This window comes from Pinus tabuliformis, chromosome 3_2, assembly GCF_031772625.1.
Source record: "Pinus tabuliformis cultivar Carrire ecotype Pingquan chromosome 3_2, CPIR1, whole genome shotgun sequence".
Lineage (NCBI taxonomy): Eukaryota > Viridiplantae > Streptophyta > Pinopsida > Pinales > Pinaceae > Pinus > Pinus tabuliformis.
The window spans coordinates 1,217,230,976-1,217,244,362 of NC_142302.1; positions in this window are offsets into that span (position 1 = coordinate 1,217,230,976).

Consider the following 13,387-nt stretch of genomic DNA (forward strand, 5'->3'; position numbering starts at 1 on the left):
TGTCTACCCTTCCATGTAACCTATTATCCACCATAATGATTGTGAATTTCGAGTGTGTGCGAGGAAATTTTTGGTTAAGTAAGGTCCTAATGTGGTTATTTCTAGTGTCCACAGTGTGAGCGACAAATATTTTTCTAGGGAAAATATACAAGTCAATATGTAAGAAGGAAGAGGTGGAAAATTGGGTTAAACAACACCATTCCAATATCTGGAAGTAGTGAAATATTTGTAAGAAAGTTCCAAATCCCTCGGATCTAGCCTTCATTATCACATCTAGGCTCTTGCATTGCCATTTCTCTAATGGGTGGGAGATTTTGGTGTCAGCTAGAAGCATTTCGCCAACCTCCATCAGGGTAATTTCCTAGGTTCTATTTCTTTATTCCATTTGGATTTATGGTTCATTTTCCTAAGGGGATTTCCTTGTGGTGAGATCTGTCTCTTCTATGGGTCCTAGTCCCCCACTCTTTCTTTTCTAATCTGTTTGTCCAAATTGTCAGTTCTTTCTTCAGGGAGGAAATTTTGATTCCTTATTTTTAGGTTACAGTTGGTCTGCATGTCATCTCCTAGGGTTGGTCATATCTCTCCCCATTTAATAAGTTATGCATGGGCTCTCTTGGTATTTATTCCATCTATTTTAGTGTTGTGGGTGGAAACTCTTTGGGTTCCTCTTGATTCAACTCTATCAGTGACACCATACCAAGACATAGAATGTGTCTGCGGTGCAACATAAGTAGGAAATGGCCTAAGGGGAACTCCAAAACCACCAAGGTAGACTTGTACGTAGCTTTCCAATCCTAGAAATATTTCAGGATCTTCCACACCAACACTCCTTATGTTAGGGTTGAAATACATTCAGCCAAGGAAGAAATCATATGGGAGAATATATCATTCTCTAGTTATAATATTGATGTTATGGCCATGACTTAGGCTCCAGACATAGGTAACACAAGACAAAGAAGAAACAAGTATCTTGACGAAATTCAATTATAATGCCACACCCAAACTCTGATAGGAAAAATTATGTGAGATAAAGGTGAAGCAATGACTTCCATGTTAGGAGATATTCATTAGGAAATCAAGCACCTACACACAAACATAATGAGTATGAGTTCAAGGCTTGCACACCTAGAAGAGCATCTCAGGTGCAAAAAGTATCACAATCCAAATGTCCTTAACACTAATATTATTCATATTGAGGTTCCTAATTCCTCAGGTTGATGTTGGTTTCATATATTATGTTTTCCTTATATTTAGTTTAGATTCTTAGTTTATGCATGTAATATGTTATATGATGGAAAATCCAAACTACTAGAGAATGTACCTTTTTTTGACATATATTATTTTTTTTGGACACCGCAGAATCCCTAACCTCCCCGCAGGGAGAAGCCTGCCTGAGATGCACTATGGAGATCTAACGAATACACGACTCGTTGTTTCTATTCTAGTTTATGTTTTAGAAAAAGGTATCAGAGGATGGTCCAACATCTATGTAGCTTCTATGACTTGTGCATGTAAAATCTAATTAACAAAAAAAATGAATTTATAATCAAATAATTAATATAAAATATTGCTTTGTTTTTTATAATGAGAATAATCTTTCATAAATTAGAGAAAAATTACATCTAGCCTAGCTTTTCAAAGTCCATAAACTAATTTATCATAGGACTATAAATCTTGGCTTATCAAACAAGAATACTAGGAAATCTACTAATCAAGTTATCAGATATTGATAATAATGGTAATTACAACAAAGAACATACTTATTCTTTGAATATTCAAGATGAAAACTTCAAGGTTTCTTGGGTTTAGAAGGAGGAAATTCCTTTGATATTGGCATGATTTTCCATAATTTGACTAACTTTTTTTCATCTTCTTGTACCAAGGCCTTAATTATCTTACACACATTTTTCCTATTGATGTGAGAGAATAAACAAAAGTCCACCATTTGTTGCCTAGACCTAAAGGGGTCTTGGAATCTCCTAAATGGAGTAGATTCTTCAATTGAAATTTGTATAAATTAGCTTTCTCATGTAAATACAAATGTCCATGTTATAACCATATTTTCCACTCTATCATAGTGAGAGATACCCAAGTTCAACTTACCTTAGTCATTGGCTAGAATGCATCCCTTTTTAGCTTTTATGTTCCTTATGTGAGTTTTATTCCATGATAAAAGGGTGGAATTACATGAATGAGTTATTTCTCATAATTATTTTTCCAAAATATTATAATAATTATTTCATAATTGTGAAAAAGGTTTCTAGAGTTTGTTATTCCCAAGGAGATCAATTTGACCCACTTGCGTATGAGTTGGCTAGGGGTCCATTATTATAGAATTTTCCTGACTTCTCAAGCCCCTAGGTATCTAGATAAATTCTCCTAGAGGATAGCATGAGCATATATAATATCACCAATAGGAAAGGGGGGGAGATATGGTATCCATATTATAGCGCAAGAACTTTTCCATAATGGAAGGAGGAGACCATGTTATAAGCTTGAGGAGAGGATCTCATTTGTTGAAGGTATAATTGTAACATTTTTTTTATGATTAATGAAATTGCATGTTCCTTTTCTTGTAAATCTATGCGTATGGTTGATTATACATGTTAATGTTTATTTGAGATAACAGTCTTCTGTGGAAGGATATTTGTGATATTTTTTTAGTGATGCATGTGTGTAGGTAGTAGATATATTGCAGGAGGCAAGATCTCTTTGTTGGAGTGAATACTTTCTACATCGAACCCAACACCCTTCACCAATCTGTGAGGGTTGCAGGTGTGAGCTCAAACCCTTAGTATAGGGGATACATGCATGATTGACTGCTTGAGCATATGGATTGAGATTTATATTTATGATTGAATTGGTCATCTATTCTGCTTTATGGTAACCTTGCTAGGGCCATAGGGTTATGGAGCAATAGGTCATTGTGTGTGAAATTAGCCACAACAGTCCAAGTTCTAGAAAAGAATCTAGGTTGTTAAGGAATTTTTATGAGCTAGAATTCTTAGCCATGTGGCATACTGTAAAAGAGACAAGTAATTGGGCTAATATATCATGTAATTTTTAGAAGGAGGATAGATATATATCTAATAGAGGATCGTTATTTACAACCTCCATGATGTAATCTAGATATTTTGATTAGTAAAATGTTAGAGAGGACAAGTTAAATAGAGAGAGGAAAATTCCAAGAGAGGCTAAGAACCATGAGAGGTGTGAGAGGAATAGTGGAAAGGGGCCAATTATTGTGTAATTAGGCCATATTTTACAAACCTTGTGTTAATAAATTTTTTGTGAAATTATCCCCCATTTATGCACATGCTTCATCTCTATATTTTGAGTTAATACTCTATAATGAATTATTGAATCCTATATTTGTGTTTGCATATTAATTATTTGTCTCTATTGGGTGTGTGTTATATTCTTTCCATGATTAGCTTCATGCATTGTACATTTCACCGGACACAACGGGGGGGTCACAGTAGGGAGAAACAGCCCCCCTTGTTTGGGGGGCGAGGGGGTTGGAGGGGGGTGGTAGCCCCCCTTCACGGGGTTTGGGGAAGTGGCCGAGTAAATTTTTTTTTATGCGGATCCAAGGATGGGGGGTGGACCCAAAGATGGTGGTTAGACCTACCCATCATTTTGTGCATGAGTTTTACACATTGTGTTGGGCATGATGGTTTTCTACCCATGGTATTTTGTGTTGGAAATAATACTGAGAGGGGGGTGAATCAGTATTATCAGATCAATAATTTAATTTCCCAAACAGATTTATATATGCTACTTCAACTAAGTGAACTAGCGTGTACATGCGATTGTACTTAAAGCAACCAGCGTATATGCAGAGAACTTTTGATTTAGACAGTTTATCATGTATTGAACTTCAACTAGTATATCAGAGATTTATTAGACAGTGTAGTAAAAGCAAAATAAAGAATCACACATAAGAAACACACATGAACACCAGGATATAATGTGGAAACCCAATGTGGTTAAAAACCACCTGTTGTTGTCATCTCTGTCTTCTTTTAATAATAAGAAATTATGTTTACAATCTTGTACTGGTGCAGACTCATACCAGTACGCAGGCACCCACCTGCAATAGGCTACAACCTTCTCTCATTCTCTAGCTACTACTGGAAGGGAGCTACAACCCCCTAGATCTTGCACTAGCCAATACGTTTACTAGTACGTAGGTGCCAACGTATAGAAAACTCCACTCTTCTACTAGGGACCACATTTCATGAATTTTCAGACTAGATACTCCTAGAACACAACACCACAATCTAAAGGCCACATTTCATTCAATTTTCATACTGGACCCATCAACAACATCATAACTGTAATATAATCATCAAGTACATCTGCATCAACCAATCACTGAAACTCAATCACAATAACCTGAATTTGATCATTCAGCATTGTCACTAGAATACAGTCACCAGAATAGAACCTAGAACTCTGCAACAACAAACAGAAACAACTATAACATACTTCATAACATATACGATACTTCCATGTGTCGAACCAGCGTGTATACTTTATTTTATCAAATCCAACCAGTGTACACATCTGTAAATATTAATTCATAATTTTACAGCTATTCCAGACTTCAGTTATACCTAGATCATAACATTTACATAATAACACATGCGTCAGTATTCAGATCTAGAATAAACATGATCAAAATACATAATGATAATTCATTTCAAGTCTTAACATCTCGATCCATCATTAGATCTTATCCCTCATCAACCGCTAAGGTTCATCCTTGGTTCAAATCAAGCAAAGCACCATAAGCCAATAACCTTCATACTAGATCTCACACTTCATCAGAGATTCAATACTTTCACACCCTGGCCTAATGATATTCTCCTCCTTATATAGTTTTAGGCCTTTCTCAATACCATGGATCAAAACCACTTAGGACCAAATACCTAGGGTCAACACCTCGGACCAAATACCTTGGACCAATACCATGGATCAAAATACCTTGGACCAAATACCTCGGACCAAAAACTTAGTTTTCCAACATCTACGTTATTTTCCTTCTGTGAAAATGCGTGTGTATGTATACGCTAGTGTTTAGTGAACGTACATGTATACGCAGCTTGATCAAGGTGAGCCTACGTATACCACTCTTTCTTCATTCTCTGTAGTGTGATCTGTAATTCTTTGTTGTTGACATGTTACACTGTGATCTTTCATCTTAGTGAGTTACCATCAAGGACAACGCCTGTATCATAATTCCAACAATCTCCCCCTTTGGACTTGATGGCAACAACAACACCAAGTCACTCTCCCCCTTTGACATCAAGGGCAAAGGGTGGACCAAGATAATTTCTCCCTTTGACATATATTATGCTAGTCATGCTCCCCCTAAGTACATGCTTAAATCTCTAATTGAGCTTCCCTTTTGTACATGCTGAGATGCACTGAAACCGTCTGTGCTCTTCCTAAGTACAAGCAGAGTCTACAAAAAAATATTTTCTAAAATAATAACATGACTCTATAACTAAACTATGTGAGGATGACCTTCCTATCACCAATGACTCATACATACATCCATCTCCCAACCGAGTGGGGATATACCACATTTGACTCATCCACCCAACCAAGTGGGGATATATCAATGGTTTATACATGGCAGATACAAGAAATATTACATCATCCATCCCATGTAAAGTGGAGATACAAATTGCATCATTTGTCCAAGAGGACTCATATCACTTCCTAGACTTTTACATGACTTGAGTAACAAATTGCATAAATATTTGAAGCCATAGCTGGACTCAACAACCATAATGCCAACAATGTTGAATGTATGTGAAGGCTAATGCTCCCCCTAAACCTGTGCTACTTGTGCATTGTTAATAGGTTAATGATCAAGGCATCTTCGTCAGTCAAATAAAATTAATGAACATAGCATATAGACATTAATCATCAATATCAGCCAGAGCACCCATATCAGATCTTGTCCCACTATTTCCTTGTTTGAACACATATACGCTCCTTTACCCATAGAAACCCGCGTGTGTACGCGACTAGACTTCATGAAACACGTGTATAATATCCTTTTTCTGAAAAAGTTGGATTTAAAAGCAGGATGATGCAGCTATTACTCCCAACTTTTGTCTGAGATATTCAAATGTCTCTCTGGGCAGTGGTTTAGTGAATATATCAGCAACCTGTTTTTTGGAGGGAACATACTCCAATTTGATCTTCTATTCAAGCACTTGTTCATGTAGAAAATGTTAATTGATGGGTATGTGCTTGGTCTTGGAGTGCATGACTGGATTCTTTGAAATACTAATGGCACTTGTATTATCACATAAAATGGATATGGGTGGAGTGCATGTGATCTAAATGTCTTGCATGGTTTGCATCATCCAAAGAAGTTGTGTGCAGCAAGATGCAGTAGCCACATATTCTACTTCAACTGTAGATAGTGCAATTGAACTTTGTTTCTTGCTGAACCAAGACACTAACCTGGAACCCATATAGAATGCACCATCACTAGTGCTTTTTCTGTCATCAACACTTCCTACCCAATCTGCATTTGAATATGCATGAAGAGTGAGATGTATTTCTCTAAGATATAATAAACCAAAGTTCTGTGTTCCTTGAAGATATTTGAAAATTATTTTGACTGCCTGAAGGTGTGATTCCTTTGGATTTTCTTGGAATATTCCAACTATTCCTACTTCATGCTTGATGTCAGGTCCGGTACCTATTAGATAAACTAGACTGCCAATCATGGATCTGTAAGTTGGTTGATTTACTACTGCTTTCATCATTTGAGCTGAGACTGCATCCTGTTACCATTGGGGTACATACAGGTTTAGAATCTTCCATGCCGTACCTTTTCAAGATCTATTTGAGATATTTGGTTTGTGAAAGAAAAATACCATCTTTCTTTTGTTGAACTTGTAGACCAAGAAAATAGGTAAGTTCACCAAGAAAGGACATTTCAAATTCTTGCTACATTACTGAAGTAAAATTCTGACTCATGGATTCTTCATTGCTACCAAAAATGATATCATCAACATAAACAACAATAGTTAGCAATTTATCAGTGTCAATCTTTGTATAGAGATTGCTATCTTTTGAACCTTTTGAAAAACTTTGTTGGTGTAGATATTTGTCAAGATGCTAATACCAAGCCCAAGGAGCCTATTTCAGACCGTAGAGATCCTTTTTGAGTCTGCATACAAGTTTTGCATCATTTCCAAGAATGAATCCTTCTTTTTGTTCAATATAAACTTCTTCTTCTAAATCTCCATTAAGGAAGGAAGATTTTACATCCATTTGGTATACTTTGAATTTCTGAAAGCTAGAAAGAGCAAGAAACATCCTTATGGTTTCAAGTCTAGCAACAAGTGCAAAAGTTTCTTCAAAATCTATACCTTCTTGTTGAGCATACCCTTTACAAACAAGTCTGGCCTTGTTTCTAATGACTTCTCCATTTTCATTCAAATTGTTTTTGAATATCCATTTAGTTCCTATAGTATTTTTATCATGAGGTCTAAGAACTAATTCCCAAGTATTATTATTTTCAATTTGCTCAAGTTCTTCATTCATGGCCATGACCCAACATTCATCTTTACATGCTTCATTTACATTTTGAGGTTCGGTGGAGGATAGTAATGCTAGATAGCTTGAGGTTTCGTAATAGTTCTTCTTTTCTATACACCTGCCTTTTTTTCCCCTAAAATTTGAGTTTCTGGATGATTATTCTGAACATACCTAGACAGTGTCTTTTCTTCTACCATTATCTCTTCTTCTGGTGCTTCATTGGTTTCTTCTTCAATATCATCGTGATTTGATGTGGGAAGATACTCCCCATCTTCTTCATTGTCATAACCTTCTGTTTTTGTTTGTTTTAGATTTTTGCATGCTTCATCAACTACAAAATCAATACTTTCAACAATTTTCCCAAGTCTTGTTATCGGGAAATATAGTGTCTATTCAGAGCTGCTAGTCCCACTAAGACAGGTAGCTATCTTAGAAACAAACAGATTAAAGTCACTTGTTTTTCCTTTATGAGAGAGAGATGAGAAAGAAGCAGAGAGTACCAACCTTAGTCTTCCGCTTGGTTCCTTTCTTGTTTCCTTTCCCCTTTGACAGAATCTCGCTACTGCTTCCTTACTTGTCCTGCTTCAAAGAGCACCTATAGATTCACAGCAGCATAATACCATCAAAACATAGAGATCTTTCACTGTAAACAATATGGGATCAGATACATATTGACCATACAAATGCATATACCAACACAATATTCAGAGATACACAAGAATATGGAGGAAAACTCAAATAGCTTTATTAGTAAAAGTAGTAGAAGAGAGGATTACAACCACTTGGTCTGACCCAGCGCCATCCTCCTAGCTTGAAAGCCCTCTTCACCTCACATAAAGCAAGATCACCCAACAATGTCTTCAAAGAGAAACTAGCAGCACCTCTTTGCAAATTACCAAATTCCAACCCTTAGATCTCTGGGATGAGGGATCCATTTATAGATATTTGTAGGGGGGTGAGTTAGCTTATGGGATTTTGATTAGTGTCATCTCTCTGATAGTTCCTGGTTCCACATGGAGATTTTAGATCTCTTACTCATCCTTGGGCGAACTCAGAGAGGTAAGTGTCAAATGAGCAATTTCTAGAAGATTCTCTGGGTTTCCACCTAGCAAATTGCTTGTGCCATTTGTCTTCTCTCGCTCATCGCACTCTATAGAAGGGCTTTCCAGTATGCATCACACTTTTTTCATGTGGCAGGTGAGATGCATCGCACCTTTAGCACTGGGCAGTCTGTATGGTCCTGCTTTGACCAGTTCTGAGTAGTTTTTCATGGAGAACTTCTGGGAGATGATGTAATCAGCTGGCCTTGCTCCTTTAGGGTATGAAACAAAAATTTTATGGACTTAGAAGCCCTTGGTTTATGGACATATGTGATTGGGGTTGCAATGCCCAAATATGTCTATAACAGTTGCCCCTTAAAGCATGAGGTCGTAAATCTTTTGATGTCGAGTGAAATGCTTTATAATGAGGATCCATGGTTTTTCGCACTGGAAGGTGACCTGTAATAAGCTACAATACAATACATTATCTTCATAATATTTTCATGATCTAGCTGAGGCGAGCATTCCCATGCTCATCTTTGATAAATTCATTTTCATGTACATAGGACAGACAACCGTCTGTGTGCAGACTGATGATTCTAGTAGAGCCATCATCCCTTGGTTGGATGATTATCTGTGTAGCAATGATGTACATTTGATGTCTTTATTTTCCTGAATATATCGCAGCCCAGATGGATGAAACTAGATTCGGGGTCTTCAAAACTCGTTCAATCTTCGCCCTAAAGTACAAGTCGATCCATGTGAAAAGATGTTCTGATGTCAAACATAGAAGGACATCATCTAATTACCAGCTAATGATATAAGCTGTTAACAAATGTGAGAGGAATCACCGATAATGATGATGACCCTCAAGGTACTGTAGTAAAATTCACGTCGTGTGAATACATGAGTTGACGTCGAACACCACGCAAAATATTTCAGTCGAAGGCCATTAGTGTAGACCTGTTGCCGGAAGTGAGAAACTTGCCATTGAGGCATGCAAGCTTCAAAGTACTGGAAGGGTTTTCCCTAGGTTAGCTTCTTGGATAATGCGCTGATGTCGACAAGAAGTGACCAGTCGTAGGAGGGCATTAATGGATCCCACATCTACGACATGGAACGGAGAAAATGATTTTGTAGAGGTGAAAACGATATGATGATACAAGGTTCAGGGTGGCGGTCATGAAAGAATGAAGCATGAAGGTATTGTAGCGGATGAGACACAAGCTGGGTAGGTGAATTCTCTGAGCAACTTCTCTTGAACATATCGGCGACACTAAAATGGATTGGTAGCATTAACCACAAAAGTGGATGGTATAGTGGACCAAGGGTGATATGACCGATGAACGGAATAACCCAACCTGACTCAATTATGGTGATGGAGTGAAAGTTTCATGTTTAAGAGCAACCTGCTACCAATAAAGTTTCTTCAAGTTTTCTTCCCAATTTTCCCCAGTCATTTCTGACCAGTACCTCTTTATTTTTGTCAAGCTTGAGGAGGATAACATATGCTTGTTCTATAATTTTCCCTTCGGGCAAACCCGTTGCTATGTTTTAACGAGCCTAGCAACAGTGAAACTCGCTCTTGTCTAAATGGACAAGTTTGTCGCTATTGTTTTAACGAGTTTAATGACAAGGATAACTCGGTTCTTTTCAATTTTAGAGAGTCTGAAAAGAGACAGAAAGAAGACTCCAATATTCCTTTTTCGTAATATAATCCCTTAAGTCCGAAAAAGTATAAAACAATGCGAAAGGGATGACTTTTCGATAGTTTTAACGAGCCGAACAAGACAAACGCTCGATCTTTTTGTGTAATAATCCCTCAGGTCCAAAAAGATTAAAATCTAGAGGAGGGATAGCACTTCCAATCACTTTAACGAGCTGGAGAGGCCAATTTCTTGGCAATCTTTTCATATTTTATGAGTCAGATGAAAAGAGCTTAAAGGAGACTCGTTTTTTGAGGAACGAGTGATGTTTTCAGATAGCAGCTGGTTCCAGGTAAGGTTTGGAACTTCTTGATCACGGCAGTGTAAAGAAGGTGGCTAATGGGATCACTCGTCGCATCTGTTCCTCAAAAGGGGTAAACAATCAAGTGGAGGTGAACGATTGGCTAAAATAGAGTGGAGGTGATGGTAAGAACATGACCAAGGCTCAAAAGTTGATGATAATCATTCACAATGGTTATTTACCGGAGGTGGGTTCATTTTTTAATGAGCTTAAACTCTAGTGGAACATTTTCTCATTGCTAGGTTTAATTTTTAACAAGCTTGAACTTCGCATAAAACTGCTCATGCCAATCATATAATAAGGATGTCTCATCGATAGGTTCATTTTTAGGGAGCTTGCACCATTCGAAATTATGCTACAACTCCTTTTATTATGTAAGCTAGGAACAACCAATCCTACAAGTTTAAAGGGTTAAGAACCTACAAACTAAGAAAATAAATGGTCGCTTTTCACTTTCACGCAAAAAGGTTTACATGCCCCCATGTATAGCGAAGTAGAGTTTCCCAGGTTACCCCTCAATTTGCAGACAAAACACTTGTTCTATCGGGAAAGGCCTACCTTCTCCAGGTTACCCTTCAATTTGTAGACAAAACATTTGTTCTATCGGGAAAGGCCTACCTTCTAACAGAGGTACCTTATTCCGATCTAATCCTATTTTCCTAAATGGATGGGTGTGTCAGACCAATCATATATCCTTTGTGGAAACCTACCCTATACCTGAAGTTTTCCTATCGAAGCAGACCAGGGTGCATGCCCCCTGGGTTTCAGTCTTGACCACCGAATCACTCACGCTCATCAGGTGGACGGACTGGAGATTGATGAGACATTCCTTGCGCAAAAAGACCTGTTAAGGATGGCATTTGACTATTAGCTATGTGTGAACTGGGGAATGAAAGCTGGTCTATGAGCTGGACCATTCTGCCTTCATGCGGAAAACACATTACTTGAAAGAGAGAGGAGACGATAGCTCCCGTGCTATAAATGTAGTTGCGCCCAAGGAGTAGATTGTAATCTAAAGGTCCTTGGAGTACCATTACGTTCAGATAAATAGTTTTCCTTCTCAAAGTTATAGGAAAACTTGGAAGGATCCCTAACGGTCGACTGGTTCCTTTATCGAAGACTATCAGATTTCGCATCTCAGGCAAAAGCGATGGCGAACCAAGCACTTTCCAAGCAATTGAGGAAAGGATACTCACAGAAGCCCCTTCATCTATGATGGTACCAATCATGACCATTTTGTAAGTGTGCACTATGATTCGAAATGGTACATTAGATGGTAAATGGGGCCTGCCTAGTAGATTCCAATCGAAGGAAACGGCTAGGTTGCTTGGAGGTGGGACTGAATAAATGGCCGGATACAACTCTCACGAATTTCCTTCCTATAGTAAAGGAATGGGCAGATTGCCCCCATGTTCATCAGAGTCTATGTTTACGAAAATAATTTGAACGGTGTCGTTCTCATTCTCTTCTATGACTGTATCATCTAAAGGTAAATCTTATGAAGTCAGGATGGGGTCGACTGCCGTCTCGACCTGTTGACTTTGGTCCGATGTGGACTCAGAGGGTTTATCTTCAATGATAGGTGTTTCGACTGACTCCAAAGGTGGGTCAGTCGAATTTTCAACTAGCAATGGATTCGGCAAGAGTTTCTTGTACCCAAGAGGGAGTCACTGCGGTGATACAAGACAATTATCCAAGACTCTTTTAGCTTCGTCCAAGAAGGGACAATAGTGGAGGGCATGATCACCTTCACACAGTCTACAGGGAAATTTAGATTTTCCTTTATGTCCAGTGACTTTGCTTTCACTAGTTGACGGTGTACTTTCAACATGGTCGTCAGAGATTGATGACACCGAATTATGCAAGCGGGGAGACCAGTCCCTTAGGATCTGTGGGATGCAAGGACAATCTCGGTGATAGTGGTCTCCTTTGCAGATGGCACATGGAGATTTAGGTTTGGATGGTGCAGTGTGTGGATTTTCACTAGACGATGCACGGTTGCCCCTTTTGGCCGTTGGATCCTTCTTCTTCTTCTCCTTCCCCTTCTTCTTCTTCTCAGTTACTTGGTTTTTAGTTTTACTATCTTCACCAAGCGAAGAGGAAGAAGGAGAGGGAGAGACAAACAAAGTAGAAGGTTGGGGGGGAACTCTAGTGCCATCTAATTGTTGATTCGATTGTTCAGGAATCACGGTGCTTTGAACAACAGAGGTCGAGAAAAGCCATACCGACAGGCCAATTGTGAGTCTTGGAAGGGACAATGTGGCCATATGAGGTGCACCAACATCTCCCCAAGAGGAGAAAGGACTAGGACTTCCCCCAAGGGGAAATCCTTGGTTGGTGGACTCCATTTTCTCAACCTAAGACCAACGAGGGAACAGTGACGTTATTCCGATTAAAATAAATTTTAGATGCTTTGACACAACTTGCTTTTTCACTTTTTAAGAGTCGAGAAAAAGATAAAGATGACTCTAGTCGCCTTCGATTTTTAATGAGCCTGAAGTGACAAGTGCTCAGATGGACCTTTTCCTTTAAGGAGTCTGAAAAGGAATGAAAGAGACTACTCTGGAAATCTAGATAGAGGGATTACCAAACCAATCGTAAAACTGCAGAATACTTTTTACGGTACAGTAGTCAATCTTCCCGAATACTGTGTTCAGTGCATTGCGATCAATAGGGCAGTAGACATGGCTTCCTAAGGATAAAGGATATAGCCTATTGTGGTCTCCCAATATATACTCGATGGTACGTGGGAGCACAAGTCCATACTG